At 34.7% G+C, this 15,607-nt stretch overlaps 1 protein-coding gene across 4 annotated transcripts in view; it reads left to right on the top strand.

Moving 5' to 3' along the window:
• The first annotated feature begins 4,417 nt into the window (after positions 1-4,417).
• The window catches only part of ATG4C (autophagy related 4C cysteine peptidase), a 66,200-nt gene continuing 55,010 nt past the window's right edge, over positions 4,418-15,607 (top strand). Inside the window, exons 1-2 of one of the 4 annotated variants that reach the window (XM_019633037.1) lie at positions 4,418-4,503; positions 12,946-13,058. The gene's annotated coding sequence lies outside the window, so the exon portion shown is untranslated. Of the gene's footprint in view, positions 4,655-12,945; positions 13,059-15,607 lie in introns of all 4 variants that reach the window. The other 3 variants (XM_019633035.1, XM_019633036.1, XM_019633038.1) reach the window with 3 other exon arrangements.

The following is a 15,607-nucleotide window of genomic DNA, read 5'->3' as shown; positions in this document are numbered from 1 at the left end:
ATGGAACGATTTCACTATTCTTAATAGTGGAGTAATACTCCATTGTATAGATGTACCACAGTTTCTTAATCCACTTGTCTACCGATGGGCATTTTGGTTGTTTCCAAGTCTTTGCTATTGTAAATAGCGCTGCAATAAACATAGGGGTGCATATATTTTTTCAAATTAGTGTCTTGGGTTTCTCTGGATAGATACCCAAGAGTGGAATTGCTGGATCATAAAGTAGTTCCATTTCCAGTTTTTTGAGATATCTCCATACTGATTTCCATAATGGCTGCACCAATCTGCAGTCCCACCAACAGGGCACCAGTGTTCCCTTTTCTCCTCAACCTCACCACCATTTGTTATTTGTTGATTTATTGATGATAGCCATTTTGACTGGAGTGAGGTGGTATCTCATTGTGGTTTTTATTTGCATTTCTCTAATGATTAGTGAAGTTGAATATTTTTTCATATGCCTGTTGGCCATCTGTATGTGCTCTTTAAAGAAATGCCTCTTCATATCCTCTGCCCATTTTTTAATTGGATTGTTTGTGTTTTTGGTGTTGAGTTGAATGAGTGTTTTATAGATTTTGGATATTAACCCTTATCAGATATATCATTGGCAAATATCTTCCCTCATTCAGCAGGCTGCCTTTTTGTTTTATTGATGATTTTTTTTTTGCTGTGAAAAAACTTTTAAGTTTGATGTAATCCAATATGTTTATTTTTTTTTCCTTGCCTGAGGGGATATATCAATAAAAATATTACTGAGGATAATGTCTGCAAATTTACTCCCTATGTTTCCTCTTCTAGGGGTTTTATGGTTTCAGGTCCTACATTTAAGTCTTTAATCCACTTTGAATTTGTTCTCATGTATGATGTAAGTAGGTGGTCCATTTTCATTTTTTTGCATGTGTCAGTCCAATTTTCCCAGCACCATTTATTAAATAGACTATCTTTACTCCAGTGTAAATTCTTGCTTCCATTGTCATAGATTAAATGACCATATATGGATGGGTTTATTTCTGGGCTCTCTGTTCTGTTCCATTGGTCTACGTGTCTGTTTTTATGCCAGTACCATATTGTTTTGATTACTGTAGACTTGTAGTATGATTTGATGTCGGGTAGTGTGATACCTCCCACTTTGTTCTTATTTCTCAAGATTGCCGTGGTTATTCGGGGTCTTTTATGGTTCCATAAAATTTTTGGATTATATGTTCTATTTTTGAGAAAAATGTCTTTGGTAGTTTGATAGGAATTGCATTGAATCTATATATTGCCTTAGGTAGTATTGACATTTTAACTATATTAATTCTTTCTATCCATGAACATGGTATGTAGTTTCATTTATTTGTATCTTCTTTGATTTCTCTCTTCAATGTCTTATAATTTTCTGAGTACAGGTCTTTTACTTCTTTGGTTAAATTTATTCCTAGAAATTTTAGTGTTTTTGAAGTAATTGTAAATGGCATTGATTTCCTGATTTCTTCTTTTGATAGGTTATTTTTGGTGTATACAAATGCAACTGATTTCTGAATGTTAATTTTGTATCCTGCTACCTTACTAAATTCTTTTATCAGTTCTAACAGTTTTTTGGCAGAGTCTTTGGGATATAGTATCATGTCATCTTCATATGATGACAATTTTACTTCCTCCTTTCCAATTTGTATGCCTTTTGTTTCATTTCCTTGTCTGATTGCTGTGGCTATTAATACAGTTTTTTCCTTTCTTTTTTTTTTTTTAAGCTGAGCCATCCTGCCACCTGTTTTCAGCTCAGCGGCTGCTCAGCTCAGGCCGGAATTGAACCGCTGTTGCTCAGAGCTCAAACTCTTGAGCGAGCTCTTAACCAACTGAGCCATTCAGCCAGCCCTAGTTTTTTCTTTTCTTAAATGTGTACACATTTTTTGTCACCCCCGGTACATATATATATACACACATATGCACACACAGCAGTAAATTGCTGTCTTTCATGACTTTTGAATGTATCATTCTGATTAATCAAATATTCTGATTTAAATAGCTATTTTATTATATAATCCAAATTATTAATTAAAAAAATAATAGCTTATGCTAAAAGTACAAAGTATGAATGAGAAGGGAATTTCAGAGCCTCATTCATCACTGTGAACTCCCACAGACACTTACGGAGAGCCAATCACTCTGCACAAAGTACTGTGCTTAGAGCTGAGAGAGACACATTTAAGAATTGGTTCCTGCCTTTTAGAACATATATGAGCTATTATAGGGTTCCGATTAACCAGGTGCATAAGTGATTATTAAAAGTTGATGTTACACGTATTTCACTTTCTGTTTTCCATTCTGATAAAATTTTTTCTTCTCCTCATTTTCCTTTAAATCTTTCCTAATATCAAAACGATCTGTGCTTCTGTGTCTAGGCAGAGTGCTTCGTCCTTAGTACAGTACATTTGTTGAACTGAAATGAACATCTTGTCTAATTGTAACTCTTCTGTGTTTGGCAATTTACTGAATTGGAAAGTCAAGACACGTTTGGAGGAGAGAATATTGCTGAGCACTGCAGCTGCAAGAATCTCTTTTAAACCTAAATTCTGTTACATAAATTATGTATTCTTTAAACTCTCTTCCACATTCATTTACCCAATTGATCACTGAAACTGCTTTAGAAATATGTGTATCAAATATTTAGCATATTTTTAAAGCTTCCTTAATAACATCCCTAATAAGTTGATGCAATTATGTATTTATTTACTACAAACACCTATGAATAGCAGATAAGCTAATTATAGTTTATCATTACCTCTGAATCATTCCAAAGGAAATATTTTCTCTCACTGTGTTCATATTGTTTTGGTGCATGAGTACGGAGAGCAGCAGCTTGTATTTCATGATCATAGATTTTAAATATTTACTTGCTAGTGCTGCATAATTTAGCACACTGGAGTTTGAATGCAGTCTGTACGGTAGCTGATGCCATGCCAGTGTTACAGAATATAATTTCCCTCTGTGACTTCCATGTGAAGTTGTAAAAATGGAAACTATTCTAATCCATTTTTCTCTAACCAATTAAAATTTGTTTTTCTGTAAATCCATAGAAAACCAATGTTTGTGGTATAGACACATTTTATTTTGTATAATTATCATGTAGTTTATTTTGAGAATCCAAACATTGTTTCTCATGGCCTGTTAATGCACAATATCACAAAAAAAGGATGTTCATTCTTGTAATCCAAGTCTTAATGAAAGTAACAAAAAGATATTCAGACAACTTATTAGATGCATATTATCTGTCCTAAAAAATCAAAACAGATCCAGAGGCTGGCGACCGATCTGCCTCACCAGGGAAGAGCACAATGATAATACCAACATGGGCCAGTGAAGCAACGTCCTCCACAACTAGACTGAAGAACAAAAGGACAGCAACTTGTCTGTTCCCCTTAACCCGATTTCCCAGCACTGTTCCCCTTCCTTAATCCCCCAATAAAAATAAAAAAATCTTTAAAAAAAAGAAAGAGATAAAAAAGAGTTCTGTGTTTTAAAATGTGGAACCACAGGCTATCTAATCAGGCACGAAAACAGTTATTTTGTTTGCTCACGCTAATGAATGTTACACATTTATGATCTTGCTACATCCTTTATGTGATTGGTTGCTTGGTTGCCCTACCACTTAATAGAAAATAAATTTTCCAGTTACATATTTTTGTGAGAACAATAAAAAAGTAATTCAAATCATCAAACACATTAAGAAATCGAAAATATTTTCAAATTTAATTTTGAACTTTTAAACTCTGTATTCTGGAAGATTATTTTTCCCATGTGGTTTTATAGTCAGGTAATACAGACTGTTAATTTTTTTACTTCTAGCTCTTGCTACAATTTCCTTTGCATTCAGGAGCATATCTGATAGTCATTGTTCCAACACAATCTTGCAGTACAGCAAAATGACATAGGATTACACATTCCTTGATATTTTGTAAGTATTTACCTATTGTTCAAACTATCTCTTGGCTTAGAGTACCTTCACAACAGGATAGGAGGGAATACTGCTATTTTTACTAAAGTGGGGCTAGATAGGAGGGTCAACATAGTCTATGAGGGATTTGATGACTGAAATCGTACTTGCGGTCTACGGGTGTCTGGGGCTAAGTGAAGAATGAGGGATGCTTTGCATGCTGGATCTTGGAGTTCCTGATACCGAGGAGAGGGTGTGGTGTTGCACGGCATGCTGGGAATTGAAGTCCAATTATTCAACAGGAACTCATGGTAGGCATAATCTGGTTTATCTATTAGAGGCACTCCTTACAGATCGATACGTTCCCTTGGTTCTGCGCTTGCCGTAGTGATGACTTACGGGCTGGGCGTGGCGAACAGGGGGAAAAAGGGATGAAGTCAGCTGAGCAGGGGCCCGTAGGCGGCTGTTATTGCTGCCACCAATGGAAAAGATTTAGTGCCCCGGAAGTGCCTGACCAATTGGGTTTGAAGGGGAGGCCGTTCCTCTTACTACGGTGGCCGGGGGCTGTAGGTGCCAGTAGCAGTGGCGCTGAGGTGGGAGCGTCTGCGTGTGTGCGGGCTGTTTTTGAGGCGGCTTGCGTTAGCGCTGGACCATTTCCCGCGTTGCTGGCTCCTGCACATTCTTTACACTTCTCCCGTCTGTTTCGGTGAGGGGTCGACTTGAGGCCAGGGGAGTCAGGAGAAGGTTGGGAATTAGTGTCTTGGTCCCTAGAGACCGGGTTTCTTGGAGTGGGGGTGGGGTGTGGTGGGGTGTGGGGTACTGCTCTGCCCTCATTGAAGACCCTGTGGCTAACCGTTTGGGCTCTTTGAGGATTTGGGCTCCTCCCTCGTCCCTCCTTTCTAGTGCCATTTGTCTTCTGACTCCTTGCCCTTTCTGGACTGCAGAGCTGGTAACCTTAAGCCTTCCTGTGGGCAGCTGTTCCCCCGCTCCTTGTGGCTTTTCTTAGGTGTTCCAGGCACGACCTCTTGTCCCCTAAAGCTATCGCATCCATTTAACTCCTTTCCTTTTTCTCCCCATTGAAGAAAAGGAAAAAACCAAAAACCCCAAAATCGAATCCCTGAGCTCTCAATATTCTCATTTCCCTCTTTTTGGCCTCCTCCTTCTTCTTCTTATTCTTTTTTTTTTTTTTTACTGCTTCAGATGTTAACATTCTCTCCTGAACATCCTAATGTTTTCCCATCCAGCCATTAACGTTCAGTTACTTTATTTCGTTCTCGTTTAACCGCAACTCTTCCACCTCCATCTCCATACATCTAAGGTCTTTTTAGGCTGAAGGCTCGAATGCATTCTTATGATGACTGGTGGATAGGAAAGACGTCAGTGGTCAACTCAGCATAACTCTGCTGATTGAGTTTATATTAGGGTTTCACTGGTTTACAATTTTCGTTTTGTATCGATTATTTTCCCACAAGGAGTTAGCTGCTACCCTCTAGTAAGAGGAGACTACCTCGTCTTACATCTCTTTGTATCTGAATTACTTAGACAGGATTCCCTCCCCCTCCCCCCCCTTTCCTACTTGGAACATATGTCCCCAGTAGAATTTTGCTATGATTTTCTGTCAATTACTAGCCGATAGACGCAAAGGAATACTCTTTCCTCCTTGGTTGCTTGTGATTTGTAATTAGAGTATGAGTCTTTGAAAGTACCCAGAGGGATTGGAAAAACTTGGAAAGGTAAAGTCTGTGTATGTTCCAGTTTACAAATTTATAAAGCCTTTTCACTGAACAAGGAAGAGTTTCTAAGTAGTCCAATAATCTGATGCTATATTGACTTATCAGTTGATTCATTGTAAAATAACAGTTTAAAGTCAAGAAATAACCAGTATATGGAATTGTATAGTTTAGTAAAAAGTTTAAAAAACCATTTAAATGTTCTTTTTCTGTAAAATGAATGCATATATATGGAAACATTTATTTGTTGTAATTGTTTATAAGTTATTTCTGGTAAACGGTCTGGTAAAACAGCATTGTATAGTATTCACTAATGTTTTGTAGACAGAAATTTTTGTACTTCCTTGCTTTTTGGGGACCATGTAACTCAAATAAATTTGCAACTTTTTTCTATTATTGCACTGTAGAAATTCTATTAGTAAAATTATTGTTTTTCTCATTAAATGTAATCTATATGTGTCAGTAAAATACAAATACTAATACTTATACACTGTAAAATTGGGAGTATTCCTAATTAATCAGAAATGGTTTCAACCCTGCTTAATATTTGGGTCTAAATGTAAATATTTCATAATTAATTCACTTATGGAATTCTTTATTGGATAACTGATAAGAGGCTCGACATTACTCAGACTTTTTATATTTTTCCTGAGATTTTGCTTATTTAGTAGGCGTTTATTGAATACTTCTTACTGTTTAACTATTAACACAAAATTATCAAAACATTTATTGAGAGCATTCTTTTATACACAGGTCTTTTAATATTAAAGCATTATTGCATTTACATTTAATTGTTATAACAACTCTGAGCTATTGAACATTATTTACATTTAGCAGATGAAGAAACTGAAGCTCAAAGAGTGCAAGTTATTTAATCCAGTTCTTTTTGACTTTTCCTATTGTAAAGATTGGCTTACATACATGCAAAAATGGTGTTCTACCCTGGAATATATAAAGAGCATTAATTCAATTAATATTTGCTGAGCAGCTATTATGTATCAGATATTCTTCTAGGTGCTGGGGATATATAACAGCGAACAAAGCAGATAAAAGCCCTGCTCTTAGGGAGCTTTCACTCTAACAGAATATATGAGATGTAAACCTTGCTTTCAACAAGCAGAAAATATAGCCAATATAATATGCATTAGATTTTATGTGTTCTAGAATGTTAAAGTTGAAAAGAGATTAACTAGGGAAGATTTCATGAAGAAGATGAGATTTGATCTAGAACTTAAGTAGCAAGTAGGAATTTGAAAGGTAGAAATTGGGAGGAAAGTAATTCCAGCTTGAGGCATAAAATGAACAAAATTCTGAATTGTACGGAGAGAGATTAGGAGGGACTGCTTTGTATCTTTGTTTCTTGCACTTCGTAGGTGCACGATGTTGGTTGAATTTGAAGCAAGAGCTCAGCTATGAGGCAATGAGGAATTAGGTAGATCTAATATTATTGTAGTGGAAATGGAAAAAAAAAAAAGGAATGGATTTAATAGTTGTTAGTGAAAGAACCAGTAGGCTCTGTTAATTATTGAATGTTTGGTGTATGGTGGTTTCCAAAGGTTCTCCTTTGGCTAGATTACCAGGTTTGAACGGAGTGGGCCAAATTGTATTATAGATTTTTCTATTTCATCAAATCATGAGGTTTTTATTTTTTATTCCAAGATGCGTCATTATTTTATGAAACACTATGAAAAAATATTGCTAATTAAACATTGCCAACTGTAAGATGTATTCAATTTTAGAGTTAAAATGTAAAAATGTGTGATCTAGAAATGATGAAATAAGGTACATCTTATGATGGTTCGTGAGCCCTATAACCGCTGTATTTTTTTGGACTATTTATAAATAAATTTGTGATGTTTGACATGCATTCAATCATTTAACATTTATTTATCAACTAAGTACTCTTCTAGGTCACAGTGATATAGTGGTCAGTAAGTACAGTCTCTCCCCTCGTAGAACTTATTGCATAACTGGGGAAACAGACATAAATCAAATATTCCATCAAAGAAATTTAAAATTGCAGCTATTATAAGGCTATGAAAAAGTACTTGATGTAATATAGAGGAAAAACTGATTACAAATGGGATTAAGAGTGTGGATGGGGAGAGGCCAGATGAGAGATGATACTATTTTGGAAAAAGTGGTGGTGAAGATAGATAGAAGTGGATGGATTTTAGAGATGTTTAGGAGGTGACTAGGTGATGTATTGGATATGAGGAATAAGGGAGAGGAAAGTGCCTTTGGCCACCAGTCGCTTTTTGGCTGACATAACTGGATGGATTGTGGTATAGTTCACTGAGATAGAGAACATTGTAAGATGGCCAGGTTTGGCAGGCTTTGTTTGTTAATATTTTTTTTCATTGTGGCATTAGTGTTCAAAGTTAATTTCTTAGTTATTCTTTTTTTCCTTTTATGTCATTATTTCAGTTAAGTGTATTTGAGGAATGGTGTACTTGAAATAAGTGTTTTCAGTATTTTTTTCTTGAATGAGCAGGGATTAAGTTCTAGATGAAAGTATTTGGAAATATGTTGGTATTTGTTGTGAATTTATATATAGCGTTCAATCATATATAATATAAATGGGTAACTGAGTAATACAGTATATTTTCATCTTTATTTTCACTTGGGATTTGCAGTAAATTGGGCATCTGGTTAAATTTTCACTTCATTCAATTGGTGTATATGTAAATATAAACCTGTATTAGGGAAAAAAACATTCTTTTGATTTTTCTTTGAAATGTCTCCTTTGTAATTTTTGACAGATTTTGAATCAATACAATCAGTTTATTATTAAAATTTTACATTTCATGGTAAAACAGTAGAGTGTATAGAGCAAAGAGCAGGGGCTTCGGAGTCAGATTGCCTGGATTTAAGGTGTGTTGTGCTATTTGCTAGCAGTATAATCTTGCAGAAGTTTAGTCGTTTTAAGCCTTTGTTGTTGTTTTCTTAATCTATAAAATGAGGATAATAATAATACCTGCCTTATAGAGTTATGAGAATTAAATGAGATATATATATATATATGCATAAGTTAACAAAACTGGTACAGAGTTTGTGTTTATCATTATTATAGTGATACGGGGTCTGAGATCATCTGGACTTCTGTGCCAACATTTTAATTTTAGAGTTCTTCATAGCTAATAGATCTCAACTGGAGAAAAAAATCATTTGGTAGTTATATTTGGATTTGGAGAAAATATATAAGATAGCTTTGCTTATTCACAATCATACTAGATGAGCCATCACATCATCTTTCACAGATTCTTATCAGAGATTATGTTTCGTCTACAGCTATAATAGGAAATTAATGTTAGATTGGTTTGTAATAGCTTATTATTTGTTAAGATTATTCTTTTTATTTTTAGCCAAACCTTTTGAACTTTGTACTTGCTTTTTGCTCTTATGGACAGGGTGAAGGAGGAGATAGATTTTATAAAGTCTGATCAGCTGCTCTAAAATCAACTTAATTCCCACCCTACCTTTTTCTTTCCAACTTTTTTCATTTGAAAGTTTCAGACCTATTAAAAGTTGGAAGAGAGGGGAAAAAAAAAAGTTGGAAGAGTAGTACAGCAATACTCTATATGTAACACCTAGATTCAGTAGTACTTAACATGATGCCTCATTTGCTTTCTCTCTTTTTCTGAATGCACATAAATGCACACCTTTTTTTTCTTTCTGAACCATTGGAAAGTAAGGTGGAGACATTATGACACTTCACTCCTAAATACTTCATCATGCATCTCTTAAGAACTGGAACATTCTCCTACATAACTATAATGCCATTAGCATACCCAAATAATTTAGCTTTGATATTATAATATTATTTAATAATATACAGGCCATACTCAAAAATTCAAATTTCCCCAAATGTTTCAGTAATGTCTTTATAGCTTTTTTTGTGTGGTTTAAATGCCTATTTTTAAAAATTAAATTTATTGCGGTGACATTGGTTAGTAAAATTATATAGGTCTCAAGTGTACAATTTTGTAATACATCATCTGTATATTGCATTGTATGTTTACCACCCAAAGTCAGATCTCCTTCCGTCACCATATATTTTACCCCCTTCTGCCTTGCCCCCTCCCTTCTTACCCTCTGGTAACCACTAAAGTGTTGTCTATGTCTGTGAGTTTTTGTTTGTTTGTCTTGTTTGTTGCTTTCTATTTTATATGCTACATATGAGTGAAATCATTTGGTTCTCGACTTTTTTGTCTGACTTATTTCGCTTAGCATGATAATCTTAAGATCCATCCATGTTGTCGCAGATGGCACTATTTCATCTTTTCTTACCGCTGAGTAATATTCCATTGTGTATATGTACCACATCTTCTTTACCCAATCATCTAAAGAAGGACACGTTCATTGTTTCTCTGTCTTGACCACTGTGAATAATGCTTTTCAATCAGCATTATTTTACAGACTTGCTTCCTTCATCAGATTAGTCAGTAGTAGTCTGATGAGGAATTATAGATATCAGTTTTCTCTTCTTTGAGCTCACTAGGAAGAGAATACATTTATATATTAATAGCTGTTCTTTGGCACAGGCCGGTATAGCTTTTTTTTTAAAATACTGAATCCAACCAGAGACCGTGAATTGTATTTAGTTGTCATTTCTCTCTGTTTTCATTTATCTAGACAATCCCCACCTTTTCTTTTTCTACCTTTCTTCCTTTTTTATTTTGGTCTTTCAAGACATTGACATTTTTAAAGAGTTCAGGTCAATTTTTTGTAGAATGCCTCACAAAATAAATTTGTCTGATTGCTTCCTCAGTTTCAGGTTAAATCACTTTTTGTTTGTTTGTTTTTTTCCAAGACTACAAGTATTGCGTAAGAGATATTGTAAACTTTCACTTTATCACATCAAGACTAATATAATGATAGTTTGTCCGATTATTGGTGATGTTAAGATTAATCACTTGGATTACCCAGATTTATATATTCTAAAAGTATCTTTTCCCTTTTGCACTTAATTAATCTATAGGGATGATACTTTGAGATCATAGGATATTTTGTTTTCCAACTTTTTTTTCTATTTAGTGGTTTAGTAGCCATTGATGATTCTTCCCTGAATCAATTATTGCACTAATGGTTGCCAAATAGTGGTTTTCCAGTTCTCTCAATCTTTCTACATATGTTTGCTGGCTATCTTCTCTAAAGAAAGGCTATTTCTTCTCTCTCCTTTTATTTTAATATCACTATGTACCCAAGATTTTTTTTAAAAACATTTATCCACAGTGTTATACGTTACCATATTTCTTATTGATGATTAAATTGTCATGTTTCCTTAGTCTGTTCAGATTGGTTCCTCTGGTCTTTGTTTATGTCCACATTGGTGTTTGGGCACATTCTTACTTTTTGTACAATAAGATATTTCAGGCTCACTTTGCGTATTCCCTACTCGAGACCTGGAATCTGCCATTTTACTTTGGAGTCCTGGTTCATTTTTGTGGGAAAAGGTACTTAGAGACCAAGATTTCAGCATTGACTCTACAGTTAACCCTTGAGCAATGCAGGGGTTAGGGGTGCCGATCCCCATGCAGTAAAAAATGCGCATATAACTTTTGACTCCCCTAAAACTTAATCATTAATAGCCCATTGTTGACTGGAAGCCTTACTGAAAACATAAACAATTGATTAACACATATTTTGTATGTTGTATGTATTATATACTATATTCTTACAATAAAGTAGGCTGGAGAAAAAAATGTTATTAAGAAAGTAATAAAGAAGAGAAAATACATTTACAGTAATTATTGAAAAAAATCCACATATAAGCGAGCCCACATAGCTTAAACCTGTGTTGTTCAAGGGTCAGCTCTTCTTATAGCTACTGGAGTATCATTGCTTCTAGGCCCTGTAAATGGACGCGCGCGCGCACACACACAACTTTTTTTGAAGAAATCATGAGTTTATAGGGGATACCTTAAATTTAAATTCAAAACCACAGAATTCATTTTTACCTTTTCTCAGTTCATATTTGTATATCCCTTTTTGTATAGGGAGAATTCTGATTCTCAACCACATCAATATAGTTACTCATCTAATTTGTTCTACAACACACGTAAGATAGTTTTGGAATTACTGTACTGATAGTAACAACAGATTTACCAAGTAAAGATTTCTTTGCCATTTTACATCCTTAGAGTATATCCCACTAAAGATGTAATGTCAAAGTAGGTGTTCAAAGTTATCTGAATAATTTTTTTCTGTGTGATTCTGTTATCAACTTGAAATATAATTAAGTTTCTATTAAACTTTTAATAGATTTTTTTCTATAAAATCAGTTATCTGTAAAACTACTAAAGTAGACGTACTAATTTAAGACTTTATCATAATATATAGTTTATAGGGAACTCCAAAACAGTTACATCAGATATAAAATATACAGCTTTTATCTTTGTAAGGCTTTAAACTTGTAGCTCTATTTTCAAATTGATATATTATTTAAAATGAGAAACGATGAGAAAAATGACATCAAACAATTCCATTTGTAAGCTGAAACAATTGTGTTTGTGGACATTTTAAACAATGTTCTTTTGACTGATGGTACAATTCAAGCAGTAATGTTTAACAATAGACATAATTGTTGATCATACTTTAACTCATTCCTAAGAAACATGGCTAGTGTTTTCTTGTATTTACACCCAGAATAGATTTTGTTGTTTGTATGTCCTTTGTATTTGAAGAATGCCAGTTGTGACTGTGTGTTACCCTGTGATATTTTTCATGTGTAAATAGTCTCTTTGGAAAGGAGAAATATTTCCCTTACTAATTATAACACTTTTTCTTTCTATTTGGAGACATAAGCATATACAGTCTTGAGTTCTGGTTAGTTATAAACATCTTGCTTATTAGAATGTCAGGTTAATGAGGACAGGAACTGGATTTCATGGCTCGTTGTATCTCTCATAGTGCCTTACACAAGTAACCACTCAAATACACGTACTTGATGAATAAATACATGTGGTATTTTATTTTTAAATGACATGTAATTACTAGTCTCAATAATATGGATATACCTTTTTCTTGGCAAAAGTAATTAATGGGATAGGACTTGGAAAAAAGCTTATCCATATTTACTTGTTACAAACCTCAAAATCACTGTCTCAAACCGAATTCTCCCTCATCCCCTTAGCCTTTTCCTCTTGGGTTCCCTGTTTCTGTTAATGGCATTGTTATCCTCCTAGACATCAGACCTGAAATCTGTGTATGCGAGCATATAAACATTTATATATTTGTGTGATGCCGCTAATTCTACCATCTCAGCTTGTTGCTTATATCTCCTTATTTCTTATCCATTCCCAGTACCCTGAGTGAGGCCCTCATTACCACTCATATATAACAGTCTTCTGACTAACTGAAGGAACTGAGAATATTTAATGTGGAACAGAGACAGTGGAGGCGGGGAGCAGTAGGAGGTAAGTCTTTAAATATCTGATGGGCTATCAAATGGGAGAGGGATTAGTGTCAGAGGGCACAACCGAGACCTGTTAACGGAAACCAAAGGACACAGACGTTTGGTTCCATACGTCTTAGAAGCAAATGTAGGTGTTTAAAATTAACCAGCATCATGTAGTTATATGGATACTCTAGACAGTTATGTTAGTAGAGAAAAAACTAGTTTAAAACATTATCAGGCTTCTCAACTTCTAGCTGTGTTTTCAGCTCAGTACAAAGCTCATTGAGTTCTGAGCTCCCTGTTAGAAGTGTTCACGCAGAGGCTGGGTGAATGAATACGCAAGGATGCTGTAAAGGAGATCTCACTACAATAAGGATGGGTGAACCCGATTAGTGATTACTGTGTCTAGACCAGAGAGCAGATCAGATTCCTGGCGATGGGAATGGCACTCTTCAGTTTTTCACATTTACGCATTTTCTTTCACTGCTCCTCCCCACCCCGGGCACTGGAGGTGAGGAGCGATTACTGATACATTGGAGGTATTGTGTGGGAAAATGGTCAAAAACTATTGTTAATATTACTACTTACTAGTTACCAGATACTTTGTAAGTTCCCTTTCAAGTCTGAGATTCTGATATCCTTTAATTCTTGTAGAAATTAAGTTTATTTTGTTGATTAAGTGATTTGGCCCAATATGTTATTTCTTATGTGTAAAATGCAAATTTAAAAGTTCTCAAACTTGGATTTTAAAGTATGGAGTCAAATTCATAAAATACTCTCTAAGACCAAGGTCCATAAGTTTAGGACTTATGTTTTCTTCTATGTATTTTAATGTTTTCGGTATTGTATTTAGGTCTTTGATCCATTTTGAGTTAATTTTTGTATATGGTGACAAAGTAGTAGCCTAGTTTCATTCTTTTGCATGTGGCTTTCCAGTTTTCCCAGCACCATTTATTAAAGAGGCTTTCTTTTCTTCATTGTATGTTTTTGGTTCCTTTGTTGAAAATTATTTGCCCATATATGCGTGGGTTTATTTCTGAGCTCTCATTTCTGTTCCTTTGGTCTATGTGTCTGTTTTTCTGCCAATATCATACTGTTTTGATTATTGTCACTTGTAGTATAATTTGAAGTCAGGGAGTGTGTTACCTGTGGCTTTGTTCTTTTTTCTCTGAATTGCTTTGGCTATTTGGGGTCTTTTATGGTTGCATACAAATCTGATGATATTTTTTGTTCTATTTCTTTAAAAAATACCATTGGGATTTTGATGGGGATTGCATGAAATTTGTATATTGTTTGGATAATATGGCTATTTTAACTATGTTGATTCTTCTAATCCATGAACACGGAATATCTTTCCATTTCTTTATGCCTTCTTCAATTTCTTTTAATAACATCTTGTAGTTTTCCGTGTTTAGTTATTTCACACCCATTGTTAAGTTTATTCCTAGTATTTTATTCCTTTGTTGCAGTTGCAAATGGAATTGCTAAATAAGTTAGATGAAATAAGTCAAGAACCATATGACTTTACACATGTGGGATATAAAACAGAAAGCAACAAATGAACAAACGAGACAAACAAACAAATCATAGACACTGACAACAGTATGTGGTTACCAGAGGAAAGGGGGGTGGGAAGAAGGTAAAAGAGGGTAAAGAGGGTCAAATACGTGGTGATACGAGGAGACTTAACTTTGGGTGGCAAACACATAATGCAGTATACAGATAAAGTATTATAGAACTGTACACTTCAAACCTATATAATCTTATTAACCAATGTCACCCCATTAAATACACTTAATAAAACTAATTTTAAAACTAAATCATGGAGGCCACAAACATTCAGTTACCTTGGACTCATCAGAGGTTACTAAGACCTTGACATAGTTAAAATTTGTTTAACAAACTATAGTAAACATTATGTTCTTAGAGATAAGATCGAGGAATGCTTAAGACAGCCCAGATATCATTAATGATTCTTATTTTTGTTGTCAAGTAAATGATTGAGGTCATTTACTCTGTATATCCCTTTTGGGTGGGTTCTGACAACCTCTCAGTGTGTGAACGTGTAATACTCAGTGCTGCACAAGTGGAGATTTTTGCCTGTAGGATCTTGATACAAGTCAGTGGGGTAAATGAGTGTCTGCTCAGTACGTAGTTTATTTCATAGATGTTTTTACCTTTTGGGTTTAAGGGAAGAACACAAATAGTATATTTTAATTACATCATCATAAAGTAGCTGTGCATTGATTTTGTGTTTTTAAGTGGAGGATGTGATGTGATCCTCAGGAATTCTAACAATGTTTATAAGATGTATCCTTGAGGCAAAACTACTTTATTAGTCTTTTTGCTACCAGCTCTTCATTCCTCTTTTAAAAACCAGCTTCTTACCATGTGTGCCCTTATCATGTTGCTCTTCCTCTTCTCAATTTTTTTTTTGTCTTTATCAGTGCCATTGACTTTGCCTAACCCTTAGCTCTGAAAGGGGACAATCCAAATAAATATTACCAGTGTTCTCCTTTTCTCCATATTTGCCACTTTAAAAAAAAAAAAAACATGGGCCGGCCGAGT

The sequence above is a fragment of the Hipposideros armiger genome, unplaced genomic scaffold (genome assembly GCF_001890085.2).
Source record: "Hipposideros armiger isolate ML-2016 unplaced genomic scaffold, ASM189008v1 scaffold_1228, whole genome shotgun sequence".
NCBI lineage: Eukaryota > Metazoa > Chordata > Mammalia > Chiroptera > Hipposideridae > Hipposideros > Hipposideros armiger.
The sequence above is the reverse complement of the archived record's forward strand: the minus strand, read 5'-3'. Positions and strand labels throughout refer to the sequence as shown.